Consider the following 17,498-nt stretch of genomic DNA (forward strand, 5'->3'; position numbering starts at 1 on the left):
CACGTTGGTTTCATACCGAGCAGCTGTAGGGATAGAGGGGTCTCTGCTTGGGAAGAGGAGTAGTAGACTTTCTGAAGAAGGAGAAAATGAGCCAAAGGGAATAATCTTGCATATGTGATAAGCAAAGAGTTAAGTATGTTAGCCATAATCAAACTCTACTCCACAAAGTCAAGACTACTTATTTTTGAACTTTAGGTCTATTAATTATGACAAGTGTAAAGATGGTTTACATGTTTGATTTGGTGACCAAGTCTTCTTAACTGGGCACTTGAGTCAGAATTACTTATTTTCCATTAAGCATTGTTACTAAATGCTTATTAAATATTTAACTTAAGATCTTCTGAATATAAGATATTGGCTATCATTTTAAAGTGTAGTGAAATTTAAAAGAATACATTCTAAAACTTTCAATGTTAAATAATACAGTAGACAAGTAAGTGCTGATAGTTGCTTTGTTGCTTTTTTATTAATTATTTTATTTATTTACATTCCAAATGTTGCTCCTCTCCCTCCCCCTCCCCTTTAAGAGGGTGGGTGCCCCCCAAACCCCCTACTCTGTGGCATTAAGTCTTTATAGGATTGGGGCATCCTCTCCCATGGAGGCCCAACAAAGCAGCCCTTTGTGACATATGTGCCAGGGGCCTCAGACCAGCATGTGTCTGTTCTTTGGTTGGTGTCTTAGTCTCTGGGAACTCTCAGGGTTCCAGGTTAGTAGACACTGTTGGTCTTCCTATAGGGTTGCCATCCCATCCCCTTTGGTTCCTTCGATTCTTCCTGTAACTCTTCCACAGGGGTCCTTGACCTTAGTCCAATGCTTGCCTGTCAGTATCTGTATCTGTCTCAGTCAGCTGCTGGTAAAGCTTCTCAGAGAACAGGCACGCAAGACTCCTGTCTGTAAGCACAATACAGCATTACTAATAGTGTCAGGGTTTGGTGCCTGCCCATAGGATGAATCACAATTTGGGCTGGTCAGTGGTTGGCCATTCATTCAGTCTCTGCTCCATTTGTCCCTGCATTTCTTTTAGACAAGAACAATTTTGAGTCAGAAATTTTGAAGGTGGGTTGGTGTCCCTACCCTTCCATTGGGGCCCTGTCTAACTTTTGGAGGTAGTCTCTTCAGGTTCCATATTCCCAATTGTTGGACATTTCTAAGGTCATTGCCATTGAGGCCTGGAAACGTCCCCCATCCCAGGTCTTTCCTCAGAAGATAGAAAGATCTCCCATGCTCATGGATTGATAGGATTAGCATGGGGAAAATGGCCATCTTACCAAAAGCAATCTACAGATTCAGTATAATTTCCATCTAAATTCCAACACAGTTCTTCATAGACATGGAAAGAGAAATTCTAAACTTTATATGGAAAGACAAAAACAATTCTGAACAATAAAACCACTTCTGGAAGAATCACTGTTCCTGACCTCAAGCTGCACTACAGAGCATTATTAAGAAAAACTGCATGGTATTGGTGCAGACACAGACAGGTTGATCAGGAGAATAGAATCAAAGACCCAGAAATAAACCCACACACATATGGACATTTGATCTTTGATAAAGAATTCAAGACCATTCAGTGGAAAAAAGAAAGCATCTTCAACAAATGGTGCTGGTCTAACTGGCAGTCTGCATGTAGACGAATGCAAATCCATCCAAATTTATCATCCTGCACAAAGATCAAGTCCATGTGGATCAAGGACCTTAACATAAAGCCAGATACACTGAATCTAATAAAAGATGAAGTGGAGAGTCACCTTGAACTCCTTGGCCAGGGAAAAATTTCTGGAACAGAACATCAATGGCTCAGGCTCTAAGATCAACAATTGATAAATGGGACCTCATGAAACTGAAAAGCTTCTTTAAGGCAAAGGACACAGTCAATAGGATAAAACAGTTTGTTGCTTTTTGGCAACATCAGAATTCAGGTGCATGAGTGTGTGTGTGTGTGTGTGTGTGTGTGTGTGTGTGTGTTACTTTTCTCATTGCTGTGACCATGTACCAGACAAAAGCAACTTATGAGAAGAAGGGTTAGTTTTGGCTTTGAGAGGGTACAGTATATTAAGATAGGGAAGGCATAGTGGATTTATGCCAACATGAACATGTGGCTGGGACCACTCACATCCCAGCCTACCAGGAAAAGAGGAATGTCAACATTCACCTGAATTTCCCCTTTTTATTGAGGTATTGGCTTTCAGCCCTGTGATAATACTAGCCGTATTCAAGATGGTTCTTCTCTCCTTATTCTACCCTAGAAACACCCTCAAGGGCACTGGGAGCTATGTCTCCTAGGTAACTCCAAATCCAGCCAAGTTGACCTATGAAGGCTGTTTGTCTGTCTATCATCTATCCCCCCTTTCAGTTTAATCTTACTAAAAATATTTCAGAGATAGTTACACTAGCTCAATGTGTAGGTGATAAAACTGACAGAGAAGCAAGAACATTCTGAGAGTTATATAGTTGGCAAAACCTCTAAATACTGAGTGATTTGTGTGTGAGGCCAGATTTATTTTGGAGGCATTTTCCCACAAACATCTGTATCATAAATCAAATTGGAATGTGTTAGTTATTTTTCTGTAGAAAAATCTAATACAGTTTACTTGCTGCTTAAGGTCGTATTTCCCTAGAATGGTAATCAAAGCCAAACCCCTGGACAGTTGCCATGTTCATCCCATCCTAGAAGTACCATAAAAAGTGTAAATCATCTCACCTAAGAAAGTCAGAGAGCTCTTTTAAGGGAGAAATAGCTTTGTAGTCCTTGAGGCTAGGCTGGTAAGATTTTTGTCAGTTTGATAGATACCTAAAATAATAAAGAAAAACCTATTCAGTCTCACAGTTTTAGAGGTTTAATTTCATGTTTCTAGGTCTCTGACAAGACAGTGTATTGTGACATAGGAAGCCTATGTACCTCAAGGCAGCCAGGAAATGAAAGAGCCGAGTAGTGTTGTCCTAGAAGGTGTCTGCCTTCTTTTAACCGTGGTTCCACCCGACTTTCAGTGCACTAGCTGCTGTTGCCCATACCTACTGGCTCATCATTCATCAGTTGTTGTCCCATGTACCAGTTATCCTTATGGACACTGTCAAAAGTGTATTTTATTACCCTCTAAGCCTTCTAAAGCCAATTAAGTTGACATTTCAGATTAACTACCTGCGGGGCAATCTCTCATAATAATGCATTTTTCTTTCTGAGAGGAAATTGTATTGAAATGACTTATTTAGACTTAGGATCCCGATGGAGATACATTATTCTTGTTCAAGTACCACTAATGGGTGTGACTCTCTCTGCTGCTTTCTGTATCTGAACAATGAGAAGAACAAGAAGGTGGGCCTACATCTGTTTCCTGTTTCCTCTTGGTACCAGAGAGACTCTTATTCTTCACAGAAATAGGAATCTTGGAGCTCCCAATGCATTTAAGTTGATGCTGGAAAGAAAAGACGATACTAATTGAGGCTTCACACTTGTCCTAAGGATGCCTGTACAATTTACCAGAGAATTCTACTTTGTGGGCAATATATACCTGGCAAATAATGCTATAATAGTGTTTGTCTTATGTGGTATGTATAGACTTTCAGGAACCCATGGATCAGAGGGAGGAATGATGGTTATGGTCATGAGAGATGTGGGCAGTGCTTACTGTGTGTGGCATCTGAACTCTTCCACATTATTCTGGCCATGTTATCATCTTAGAACCTCATTTTAATTTCTTCATTTTTTTAAGGTGTGAAAGTGACAGTGACTCTTTTTTTTATATTTATTTTTTGGTTTTATAATTTAATTACATTTCTCCCTTCCCTTCCCTCCCTCCAAATCTTCACACATATCCCTCCACAGTCTCATTCAAATTCATGGCCTTTTTTCAATAATTGTTACCGCATGCATACATGAATAGATATATACATATATATTTTTCAACATATGTATAGTCCATACAATGTTATACACGCACACACACACACACACACACACACACACACACACACACACACACACATTTTTTTTCAGGGTTGACCATTTGGTACTGGACAACAAACTGGTGTGCTTTTCCCTAGTAAAGACCATCTCTTCCACTCCCAGCTTTTCTGGGTTAACACTTCATGGGCTTTTCCCTGTCCAGTTTGACATGTTCATTGATATTATTCTTGCTCAGCTCACATTTGGACAGTCATATTGGTAAGACTTTATGGGAGTAGCTTCTGATATTACTAGGAGACACAATCTTACAACAAGATCCTCTGACTCTTACAGTCTTTTCCTGCTCCTCTTCTGCAATGTTCCCTGAGTGTTAGGTGTAGAAGTGTTTGGAAGATGTATCCATTGGGACTGGGCTCTACATCTTTGTGTTTTGAGTGGTTGTGCTTTTCGGTAGTCGTCTTTGTCTCTTGCAAAGACGAGTTTCCTTGAGGAGTGGCGACAGCTACATTTATCTGTAGATATAAGGACAAATGTTTATAGATTATTGTTAAGGATTATGCAGTTTAGTAAACTAGTGGTTGTAGATTCTCCCCCAGTAACTATGTTTTCATAAGCACTAACTAGTTGGCTAGGTTTCCAGTGCCATGCATATTTTTTTTTCTTTGACTGGGTCTCAAGTCCAATTAGGGAGCTAGTGGTTACTGCCAAAATATGCATGTCATTACTGCACCCTTAGGGTTGTTGGTTGATGTGGTTCATAGATATCATAGTTGAATATGACAGTTGGCTGCCTGACTTCATGGCAGCCAACATTGTACCTTGTGGTACTGTGAAAGGTAGTCCTCAGGAAAGGGGTATTTGGATCAGTTTCAGATCAGAGGTCTCTGAGCCCTGTTTTTGAAGTGTGTGATGTCTGCAGCTATAGGGACTCACCTTCTATTGCATTGCATGTATGGGGCAACCAAGAGAAACTGCAAGAGGCTGTATATTTTGAGAGTCTCTTGGAAAGATCCCCTAGCCAAGAGCTCAAAACAAGGCTTCTCATACCTAGTATTTATTAGAAGGTTTTTGGCTTTTGCAGGGAACACCATTAGCCCAGATAGGAAAGATTGATTAAAACTATATATGTGTATTTATACATGGGTTATGTGAAGTGCAGATTTTAAGGTAAATTGTTAACAGTATGAGTCCTTGTGGCTTCTCCAGACATCCTATTGTTATAATACCTCCCTTTCTCCTTCTGCTACACTTACCTTCCTCTCCCTTCCCTAAGAAGCCTTTCCTTTTACATTTCCCTGATGGGATCTCTGTATTCTCCCATTCCTCTTTAACCCTTCTCCAACCTTTTTCCTGTATTTTTTCTCCCTCTCCCTAAGAAACCTCTCCTTTTCCCATCCAATAGGAAAATAAAAAAAGGCTCAGTGACTTTTATGTTTGTTATTTAGGTTCATTTTAAGTTTTATGTAGTAAGTGAAAAAACATATGGTGTGTGTGTGTGCATGCATATGTGTGTGAGTGGATATATGTGTTAAGACCAGTACTATTTTATTTAAACCTAGTCTCTGGGCTATTTAGCTCTTGGTCTTGGTTACCCAATAGCATTGGGTATGGATTCCATCTTGCAGAGCAGTCTTAAGTCAAGTCAGTTATTATTTGGTTTCTCCCACAAGCTTTGTGACACCAATGCCCTAGCAGATCTTGCAGGCAGGACACCATTCTAGATAAAGGGTTTGTATCTGGCTTGGTGATTACATTTCCCTTATGTTTCTCTTTTGGAAGTCTGGAGAGTACCTTTCTGAACCAAAGACATAGGGTTGAAGACTCTATGTAGCTGTTAGCTTGACTCTTCCATGTTCACTGTGTTGGATAGACTGGGTAGGTATTCCCATGGGACCCCTTTAGCCAACAACTCAGTTAGATATATCCCAATCCCCAGTACTGGAAACTTCCTTTGGTGGCACTCTGTTTCCTCCATTATTTGGTGATTTCATTTAGATCATTGTGATGGATGGTTTTATGTTAATTTGATACAAGTTAAAGTTATCTGTGAAGAGGGAACTTCAATGAGGAAAATGCTTTTATAATATCCAGCTATAGGGCATTAACTTTATTAATTGTTGATGGGGAGGGCCACATCCACTGTGGATAGTGCTATCTGTGGACTACTAGTTTGGTGTTCTAAAAAAAAGGCCAGGCAAGCAAGTCATATTGAACAAGTCAGTAGGCAACACTCCTTCATAGCCTCTGCATTAGTTCCTGCCTCCATGTTCCTGCCCTGTTTGAGTTCCTGTCCTGATTTCCTTGGATGATGTACAGTGATAGGGAAGTGTAAGCCAAATGAACCCCTTCCTCCCTAACTCTTCCAGGTGTGTGTGTGTATGGAATTTCTACTATACTAGGTTTCATACTACCCCTCAAATGCCCCTTAGTTTTAGCTCTCTCCCTGTATTCCCTCCCTCAAGCCCCCTTCAAATAAAGTGGTAAAATGAGTGTTAGTAATACTCTGCTAGGCTTGTAGATGAGTGCCTTGTTCAGAGAGTGTCAGAGAAGTTTCCTCCTACAGCAGCTGGGACCAAATACATAAACTCATAGCCGGGCATTAGAGGGAGAGAGGGAGGGAGACACAGAGAGAGACAGAGAGAGAGGGAGGGGGCGGGGCCTTGGAACACTCAGCCCTAAATGGGATGTCTCTATTAAATCCCTCCCCTCAGAGCTCAGGGAGAACCACAGAAGACGGGTGGGAAGAGTGTAAGAGCCAGAGGGGATGGAGGACACCGAGGAAACAAGGCCCTCTAAATCAACACGAGCAAAGCTTATATGGAATCACAGAGACTGAAGCAACATTCGGAGGGCCTGAATGGATGGTTCTGCACCAGGTTTCCTTCGTATATATTATGGCTCCTAGTTTAATCATTCTATCCAATTCCTGGGTGTGTGAGCATTTTCTTGGGCTCTTTTCCTTCTGCTGATGTGTTTTGTCCAAGTTTAATGTGATAGTTTTTGTTTTGTCTAATTGTATTTTATTTTGTTGTGTTTTGTTGTTATCCCTTAGAAGCCTGTTCTTTTCCAAATGAGAGACAGAAAGGTGACAGCAAACTCAGAAAAGTAGAGAGAGGAAATATATTCAAGATATATTATATGAGAAAAGAATCTATTTTCGATAAAAAGAAAAATGGAAAAGAGGAAATTACATATGCGAATACTTTGTGATGCTTACTGGATAGAATCGTGCTAATTAACATATTCACTTTCTTAACCATTCATCTGTTCTTTGTGATTAAAACACTTATATTAATCTCTTCTACTTAGAAATATACAGTATATTATTAAGAAATACATTCACCATAATGTACATCGAGGAGAATTTATTCCTTCTACACCGCCAAGCTGAAGGATTATACCCTTTCAGCAAGGCTTCCTGTGTTCTTCCCACCTCCAGCCTCTAGTAACCACTATTGTACTGGGCACTTCTATAAATTTGATTTGTTAAAACTATAGGTAACTAAGTTTACTTAATATTTATTTTATAATGCCTGACTCATTTCACTTAATACTTTATCTACTGCTTCATTAATATTGTAAATGACAACTTTTCCCTTCAAAGGGTTGAATGGTATTTCATTGTACATATGCAAAATAGCTTAAAATCCATCTATCCCTTTATTCCTTTATCCACGGATGGGTACTATAATGGTTTCTTGTCTTGGCTGCTTTTGAACAATGATGCATAGGACATAGGGGTACAAATGTCCCTTCCTCACACTCCTTTGGCTTTTATTAGGACTGGAATTTGGTTCAACCCCCATGGGCTCATGTTTCTGGAAGCTTGGTTCTTGGTGTACTAGTGTGTAGGTGGTGGGAACCTTTATAAAGTGAGGTCACTGGGCTGCTGCTTTTGGAAGGAACAAATGGTAGTCTCATTTCATAGACTGATTTAGTTCTCACAATGGAAAGCCTGCTTCCTGGCTTCCTGTCTCACTGCATGATCTGCCTCCCCCACCCCCGACAAACTTCCATCATCAGGCCATCTGTCAACAGAACCTCAGGAAGGCTGAAGAATTGGAATCGCCTGATTGTTGGACTTTCATCATCTCAAACTGGAAGCACAATAGACGTCTTTTGCTTAAAATGAATTCAAAAATGCATGCATTGGGCATTTTGTTGTAGTGATGTAAAGCTGAGACAAATAGATATCCAGAAGTGAAGTTGCGAGTTGTACGGTAATTTGGTTTTAATTATTTTGTGAGGAAATTCTGCACTGTTTCCCAAACTGTCTGTGCTCACTTACAACACCACCCACAGTGCACAGGTGTTTCTTTTCCTCCACGTCCTTGCCAACTCCTGTTATCTCTCATCGTTTTTATAATAAGCAACCGAACATGTTGTGGGTGATAGCTCATCATGGCTGGGCATTTGTATATCTTCCTTTGAGAAGTGTTTATTCAGGTGCTCTGCTCACTTTTAAATGAATATGCTTATTTGTTTTCCTGTTGTTCAGTTGCCTGAGCCTTTTGTATATATTGAATTCCTTGTTATAGGAATGATTGCTTGGCATCCTGCTCTCTGCAAGATGTTTTCGTGTTCTGTTAATTGTCTCCATTGAAGAAAACTTTCAGTTTTAGGAAATCTTGTGGGAGGGGGATAGGAGGTGGTAGGTGTGTGTGTCTGTGTGCATGTATGTGTTGTGTGTGCCTGTGTGCATGTGTGTGTGTGTAGCTTTTATTTCCTGCATTTAGACAATCTTATTTAATTAACCACATCTCTGACAAATGTCAGGAAGCTTTGTCTTTCTTTTAGTCATTTCATACTCTCAGATCTCATGTTCAGCACTTCAAACTACTTGGAATCGTTCTTCCGTATGTGGTTGTAAGACTTTCATTGTCTTATAAACTGTGGAGAGACTTAGAATCTGTCATATTCCAGAGGCTAAGGAGACATGAAAACCAACACATTGTGTACCGTGAAGTCAGTGCTGGGGTGGACACAGGACACTGGTGTAAGAACTGGAGTTTGTTGAGTAGCACTATGTTTCAATGTTGGTTTGTTAACTCTCACAATTATTCTGTGGTGATATTAACAAGTTAAAATGCTTTTTGCAACTTTTCTGTGAGTCTAACATTTTCTAAGTTAGAAACTTATTAAAATTATCATATTCAACATCTGTCTTCCAGCTCCACCTTGGCTCACATTTACCTGATGAAAGGAAGGTTTGCAGCTGCCCAGATCTAGAATGGTGAACTGAACTTCTTTCCCAGGAGACCACAAAGAGGCCAGTTGTTGTGGTCAAAATTAGCCAGATTTCAGAGAGGTAAATAAGCCTCGGCTCTTTGGAACATCAAGATGTGTCTGTGTGAATTTCAAAGAAAATAAATAAAGCTTGGAAGAGATAAAGAGAACTTACCTGTGGTATGTTTATAACTTGAAACCGAACAAAATAGGAAAAATATGGAATACATGAAACTTATATAGCAAACTTAAGAAGAAGTCTCATGTAGAACAAACAGGTGGTCATGCTCTGGGGAAGAGTGTCTATATGGCCTCCCCAGCAGACATACTGTACACATTCAACACCTGTGGCCCCAAATGAAAGGATTTGTAAGCATAGGTTATCACCTGATTCCACTCACAGGGTGGACATAGGAAGTTTGTATTAAACTCAACAGATGAGTTATTTTAACAGAAACTCTTGGCTTATGACGGGAAAGTAGCACAAGACCTAGGTCTTGCCATATACCAGGTTTTATTTGTAAAACCGTCCAGGGAAGAAAAGTATATAGAGTCTTATTATGTAAACTCAGCTTTTCTTTCTCCATTCTTTTGCTAACTCACCCCTCCCCCACTGCTTTTAAGACAGTGGTCAAACTTGCTATATACCTCTGGGATTATACTTACTGATAAATTTTGTAATACCACTCCATGATGCAACAGGAGGGGGGTGCCTCAGCAGGCCCATGCTGAGACCCCCTCTCCCTGAGGTACCAGTATAAAACGAAGCTTATTTGGGGCATGAGAAGGTAAAGAGTGACAGAAAGAGAAGAGAGAGAAAGAAGTGAAGAGGCCAGCCATGAACACATGTGGGGAAGAGGACAGGGAGAAAGAGGCCAGAGAGAGAGAAAGGTCAGAGAGGAGAGGAGGGGAGGGGAGAGGAGAGGAGGGGAGGGGAGGGGAGGGGAGGGGAGGGGAGGGGAGAGGAGAGGAGAGGAGAGGAGAGGAGAGGAGAGGAGAGGAGAGGAGAGGAGAGGAGAGGAGAGGAGAGGAGAGGAGAGATCAAAAAGTCCTTTTATTGTAAACCAGGATAGTACCTGGCTATTGCTAGGTAACTATTGGGTGGAACCTAGAAGAAATGCTAACAATCTATCAGATTTTACAGTGTAGGAGGATTGAATTTAGGGCTCTTTGTGTACACTCTACTAACTGAACTAATGACCTGCCATGATTTAGAGCTCTTGATCATGAAAAAATATCCACAGGCTTTAAAATGTTTTCTGTAGTTATTATTTTTTCCTGAGTAATATAGTTTGTGTTTTAATTAATATAGTTATATATATATGAAATATGTATATTTCAGTATGATTGATCTAACTAATATCTATCATTTATCATTATCATCTATCTACCTATAATTAATTTGGCCTACTATTTGGCTTGCTCAGCCTGCTTTCTTATACAACCCTGAGCCACCTGCCCAGGGTTGGTACCACACACAAGGGGCTGGGTCTTCTCATATCAATCACTAATCAAGAAAATGCTCCATACACTTGCTATAGGGCAATCTGATGGAGGCAGTTTCTAAGTTGAGATTCCTTCTTCATGGATATGTCTAGGTTTGGGTCAAGTTGAAAAAAGCTAACTACCACACATAACAGGGATGTAAACTAATACTGACCATTGAAATAAAAGAGGATAGGCCAGAACCAGAGCTCTAGGTTGATTTTTTTAGATTCCTTATTCTGATGCCACATTCTAAGGCAAATTTCAGCTTGGAAGCTCAACTTCCAGATAATGAAAAGGTCTATTATTAAGATGGGAGAAGAGAAATATTTTGTTGACTGGTTTGCTTGCTTGTTTGGTTTATGATTTAGGTATACGGTGTGTGGGTTTCCATTTGTAATCCCTGACAATGTTCAAATCAGGCCTGTTTTCCCCCCTTTACAAAGTAAGCTGGCTATTATATATTTGTTTCCACATACAGCACTCTTGAATGAAACATTCTAGCTAAAGACAATAGCTACCACTGTTCTCTAGGGACTTAATACCTATCTGTTGTCACACCTTCAAGGCTGATCAGAAGGCTTCCCCCTGTCTCCTTGAAGGCTTGTCTTTGCTTTGGGCTACTGAGCATCACAGTCATCCTTGAAACACCATTTCAACACTCTCATCTGTCTAGTCCTCTATCATCTGGGATTCTACTTTTTCTGTGAAGTTCTTAATGCTGTACATCTTTTCCACACAAGTGTTGCAGAGTTATTCATAGCTGTGGTTTTCCACATGTGGTAGCCTCTTTCCTGTAAGGATTCTGAGGGAAGGTCTGGTTTGTATGAGGCCATAAGTTTATGGTGCCTCCGGAACTAGGTGGTTGAATGACTCTGACCTTCAGGGGTCTCCTCAGGTTTATGGCTGAGGGCTAGAGCTAGAGGAGGCATTGATTTATAAACACTTACATATTAATGGTTTTATTCTCTCTCTCTGTGTGTGTGTGTGTGTGTGTGTGTGTGAGAGAGAGAGAGAGAGAGAGAGAGAGAGAGAGAGAGAGAGAGAGAAAACCTGTTTGTAAGCCAGGTATGTGTAGATGCCTTTTGAAGCTATAAGAAGAAATGAGATTCTCTGGACTTGGGTCCTCTGGAGGAGCAACAAGTAATCTTAGTCATTGAGCCATCTCTTTAGGCCCACAAAGTACATTTAAATAAGATGTAGGGTAGGGCAAGACTGAAAGATAGATATGTTTAAGAATTGGTATAAATAGTTTGTGGGTATAGTGACATGCACCTATAACCCCAGCACTTGGCAGGCCAAAGTAGGAATATTGCTGCAATTCTCAGGCCAACTGATCTATGTAAAAGTTTCAGGTCATGTGGAGCTACATAGCAATGCCTGGTTTCAAATCAATCAATCAATCAATCAATCAATCAATCAGTCATTCATTCATTCAATCAATCAGTCAGTCAGTCAGTCAGTCAATTAACTAATTTGGCACAGGAAGTTATTGACTATTTCTTGTTGATTTATGAATCAGAGCATGCTTTTCTGTCGGACTTAAAGACTTTCTTTCTGTCCATCATTTACAATCACTTATATGACTATATGACTCAAGAGGTCTACTTTGGAGAAATTCAAAGCTCTAGGATGTCAAGAACTGGCCAGGAGGAGCCAAAACTCTACAGCTGTATTTTAATCCAAGAAACTCCTGGGCTCTGGAGGGCCATTTTGTTTTCTAGTCATGTATGAGATCACAACTCACTTCATTCCTAATTTTTGGTTTGTTAGTTGCAATGTGGGAACTGTCTTTTCGTTTTGAGACTGAGCTGGCATCCAGAGAACAATGCTCAGGTTGGTTGAAGGGCCTCCTCCTTCTTGCTTCTCCCTACAAAGGTTTTATTCATGCAGTAAACTACTAAAGATGTATTTTTACTAACATTTCCACAGCTTTGTGTCTCTAAAAGCCAACATTATTCTCTTCTTTTTTTTTCTTCCACAACAGTATTATAGTGGTAATAACTGATAAAAAGGGAAGGAGTGGCACATATTCAATGTGCACAATTTCATGAGCTCAAAGATGTACAAATAAATGCTTGGATTGCTATCACCGAAATTAAGGCACCGAATCTACCAAACATCTCTTCTGGTTGAGGCACACAAACAGGTATCCCTCTAAGAGGCCTCTTAACATGAGATCTTCCTTAATAGACTGTGATGTTCCCAATGTCATATCATGAATTATCTCTAATAGAGTGGGCGGCAGTTATCTAGATCTCATTGCTCTCTCATACGGAGATGTTAGACACTTGCGAGCATTGAATACATTCCTCTCCTATACTTACAAACCTTTGACAATAAAAGAGCATTTCTAAAGGACAGTGCAGCAGTTTCTTTCTTTCTTTTTTTTTTTTTTTCTTTTTTTTTTTTTGGTTTTTCAAGACAGGGTTTCTCTGTATAGCCCTGGCTGTCCTAGAACTCACTCTGTAGACCAGGCTGGCCTCGAACTCAGAAATCCACCTGCCTCTGCCTCCCAAGTGCTGGGATTAAAGGCGTGCGCCACCACTGCCCGGCTTGTGCAGCAGTTTCAATAGAACAGCCTGCATAGGCTCAGATATTTGAACGCTTGATCTCCTGCTGGTTGCATGTTTTGGGGGAGCTTTAGAAGGTGTGGCCTTGCTGGAGGAAATAATTCACCAGGGGCAGACTTTGAGTATTTATTGTCCCACGCCACTTCCTGTTTACGTTCTCTGTTTTCATGCTTACTATTAAAGACATGAGCGCTCAGCTTCCTGTTCTCGCTGTCACACCTGTTGCTTGCTGCTCTGCTGCCCGCCCCCGTGGACTCTCATCTGTCTGGAGGTATATGTTGAAATAAACACCTCCTTCTGTAAATTGCCTTGGTCATGGTGCTTTATCACAGGAACAGAAATAAAGGCAGTAACATGTATCTAGGTTTTATATATTTTTTAAATCTACTTTTTTTAAAAAAAAATATGTGTTTGTGTGTGTCTGTGAGTGGGCTTGTGCACACAAGTATAGTTCTCTACAAAAGAAAACAGAGAATGTCAAATTTCCTGGAGCTGGAGACACAGGATTTTGCTGGTAATGGAACCCAGGTCCTCTGAAAAATCAGGATGCATTCTTAATTACTTAGCCAATTCTCAAGTCAGATATTGAGATAAGAAAGTCATTCTTTATAAATCTTCCATCACAAATATTTTTGATTTGATATGACTTAGTTTTCAACTATATTTTATCTTGTACTTTTTTTGGTTTAATTCATACACACACACACACACACACACACACACACACACAACAGCTAGTATATTAGGCTTGCTGTAGATGCTAAAGATTAACAGTGGGTGGACAGATAAAAAGTACTGTTGTCATGAAACTTCCATTTTAATGAACCCCTGTAATAAAAAGAAATAAGTAAAATGCACACTCCATCAGAAGGTCCTCAGTGTTATGAAGAAAAATGAAGCAGAAAACAAGGCTAGGAGGGGGAGGCATGGTTCAGGTTCCACTTTCCATGAGAAGGTTAGGGAATGTCCAACAGCAAGGATGCTATCTGAGCAAACACTAATGAATGTGAAGGGGCAACACAGTTGGATCTGAGAAAAAGGCATGGGGTGCAGCAAGTGCATGAACCATGGGGAAGTAGCCTGGTGGGGAAGCAGCCTGAAGAAGCAGAAGCAGCCACACCAGCAGCCTCAGCTGCAGCTGCAGCCTCAAGGAAGCTGAGAAGAGGAGGGGCGGAGGTGAGGCCCGGATGCTAAGGGGAATGAATGTGCAGTCTTATGTAGAATTTTAAGCACAATTTCGGACTCTGATTCACCAGATGCCAGAAATAACCCCCACTAGTTCTGTAAACCAAAGTGTGCCCAGGGAGGGTGGGGGGATCACGGCACTAGAAAATCACTGCGTAAGAGAACACGTGATATCTGAACGGTGGACCTTCTAGTCTGCAGTCACATGTCTGGAAATCTGCTTTAAGCAATGCTCCCTTCCCATTCAGCACAGCCCTCAACTGCTTTCTACCTCAGGAGACTTACCAGGCATGAAGCCACATCCAATTTTCTTCATTTTTTTTTCTCTAAACATCTCATTTCTCCATTTTCCTTCTTCTTTTATTACCTGTGATCCAGAGAATGGGTGTATCTGTGGAAAACAATTACAAGAATTACAGCATCCCTACGTGTCTTTTCTCAGGATAAAAGAAAACTAGAAGTCTGAATTGGAAAAACCACCATGAAGAAATAATGACATTCATCTTCAATGTTCTTTAAAATAGACACAACTCAGATGTGCATCTCATCCATCTGATTCAAACCCTCCTGGAAGCACCAGCTAGAAACCCATTTGGATTTCATTTTGTTCGCCCATAGTTACTTAGTGGTCTGATAAGAGAATGATCCCCAACTCTTGGGGTCTAGCTTGTGAACCGCTGAAGGAATTGTTTTACTTCAATACACTCAAAGTTCCAAGAAATATCTAAACGTGACTTCTGAGCTGGTGACAGCCTCTGTTGCTTGGGACTGGCTTGCAGTTTACGGCAAGTGAAGGAGGCAGGCATATGATCTCCGTGTAACTGCGTGGATTCCAACGTGGCTTCTGAAACAATTTTGTTTCTAGCTCATGAGATGGCCAATTAACAGTGCTAGGAAAGGTTCAAGGCAACAGCCGGAAGGGCCAGAGTGCTTTTTCTTAATATTGTGAGGAGCAGTCATCCTCTGGGGTTAAGAAAAGTAAGAGAATAGGAATCAGAAAAGCACAAACAAAGGGCACATGTGCACAGCAACAGCTACATTTTCATCATCCTGAGACCTAATAATCACTGCCAGTGGGAACAGAATGAAAAACAGGAGCCAAGTTGGGTCAGTCAATACCCACCTACCCAGGATAAATTGCTAATCAGAAGCTGAGCTAGCACAGGCTGATAAATAACAAGGTTACTTGACCTGAAGAAAGGACCTGCTTTCCCTCATGTTGGTAATTACATCAATTCAGAGGGAGACAAGTTGGCTTTCAGCGAGTTAGAGCCAGATGATGCTGTAAATCAATTACTTGTTCTCAGGTCCATCTCACATGGTCGCCGAGCCAGTGTATATCCAGCAGCTGATTCCAGTTTGTGTTTCCTGAGTTGCTTGGTGATGGCCTCTGAGGCCAGTGTGTATATGTCCGGAAGGCCTGGGCTCCAGTGCGTGCACAGCTCTGTTTCGGGGCTCATTTTGCATATCAACTACCTGAGGATCTTGCTGAAACACAGATCCTCATTTAATAGCTCTCTCGCTCTCTCTCTCTCTCTCTCTCTCTCTCTCTCTCTCTCTCTCACTCTCTCTCTCTGTGTGTGTACGCATGTGCACGCATATGTATGGTGTGTTGTGTCCAGTATGTACATGTGCATGTTGAGTTTATGTGTGAGTGTGTTTGTGTGGTGTGTGATGTGTGTGTCTGTATGTGTATGTAGGAGATGTGCATGTATCTGTGTGTGGTGTGTATGAGTAGGTGTGTAAGTGGTGTGCTGGTGTGTGAATGTGTGTATGTGTATGGTGTGTGTGTAAATGTGTGTGCTCACATGTGCATGTATGTGAGTATTCATGATACCTGTGAGTGTGTGTGTGTGCATGTGCATGCATGCATACTCTGTGATTCTAAGTTGGAAATAAGCTCTTAGGTGACACCAATGCCACTGAACCATGAACCATGTTGTCTTAGAAGAATAATGGGAAAAAGAGGGTCCACAGAAGTGTGAGGGGATTGGGATTGGAAGGGAATGGAGATGGAGGGGCTATGTGGACATAGGATGATGGTCAACAGGCCATGTCTAATCTCTATCTTTACACATAGAAAAAGACCCAAGCAACAAAGGAACAATTGCATTTGATCTCACTCAGTGACCGAAGAGAAAATCTGCGTGGGGCACAGAAAGCTAGACTAGCTGCAGAAAGAAAGGAGGAGTACATCTTACTGTAGCCATCCCATATCCATTTAGGGTCAGCTCAAACCAAGAGGGACTTTCTTCATAGAAAAAGCTGAGCAAGAAACCCCTATCACCACCGCAGGTACTTGCAGGCATTATTACTGCTCAGCTCATTGTCCTCCATGGCTCTGGGCCAAGCTTAGAATGATACTTAGGGTTCACACTACTTCCGAAGAGGTTGCTCCATTGGGCCCCAATCCTTGTCTTTGTTTACACATACTTGCATCATTCACGGGCTGAGGTGACATCATTTGCAACACATCTTCTAGGAAGCTTACCGTTCCCATCCCAGTTGCTTCCACTCCTCAGCTTTCTCAATCCAGCCCACAGGGGAGATGCCATCTGTGGGAGTCCAAACTAGTTTGTGGCTTTGCTCCTTGGGAGTAGAGCTTCGGATTTTGAAGCAGCCCTGGTGCTTGCATCCTAGCCCACATAGCAAACTGTCCCCAGGGGACCAGGGACACTGGCCCAGTGACGCACCGTGCAGTCAAAGCAGCTGGGACATTCTACGAGTGAGCACAAGCCTGGTGGTCCATACTCCTGAGAACTGGAACTCTGGGTAGGAGGGGCCAGTCAGAACCTCAGTATCCTGGCTCACATGATGCCTTGCTTTCTGTATGCCAGAGGAACTTGTACTGCGAAGTAGCTGCAGGAGCCCCTTTGCGGGGACTGCTATGGCAGCCCTTGAGGTACAGGAAATGCCATGCATATCGTCATGAATCTTACTGTCGTAGTACCTCTTCTCCCAGAGTTTGCAACACTACTGTGTTTCACACTTCAGGATCTAAAGGAAATACTTTATGGTACCCCAACTCCTGACATTTGAGGTGTCACTCTAGTGATGCTGGGCCCCTGGTTATCCCCATACTCATGCTCCGTGGCCGTCAGGGCTCTGAAATACTTCATCTTCA

General features: G+C 41.4%; 1 long non-coding RNA gene across 2 annotated transcripts in view; it reads left to right on the forward strand.

Moving 5' to 3' along the window:
* The window catches only part of LOC143435098 (uncharacterized), a 71,651-nt gene that overhangs the window by 50,344 nt on the left and 3,809 nt on the right, over positions 1-17,498 (forward strand). Inside the window, exon 3 of one of the 2 annotated variants that reach the window (XR_013105090.1) lies at positions 9,077-9,213. This is a non-coding gene — a long non-coding RNA (uncharacterized LOC143435098). Of the gene's footprint in view, positions 1-9,076; positions 9,302-17,498 lie in introns of those variants that run through there. The other variant, XR_013105089.1, reaches the window with a different exon arrangement.

This window comes from Arvicanthis niloticus, chromosome 19 (genome assembly GCF_011762505.2).
Source record: "Arvicanthis niloticus isolate mArvNil1 chromosome 19, mArvNil1.pat.X, whole genome shotgun sequence".
Classification (NCBI taxonomy): Eukaryota; Metazoa; Chordata; class Mammalia; order Rodentia; family Muridae; genus Arvicanthis; species Arvicanthis niloticus.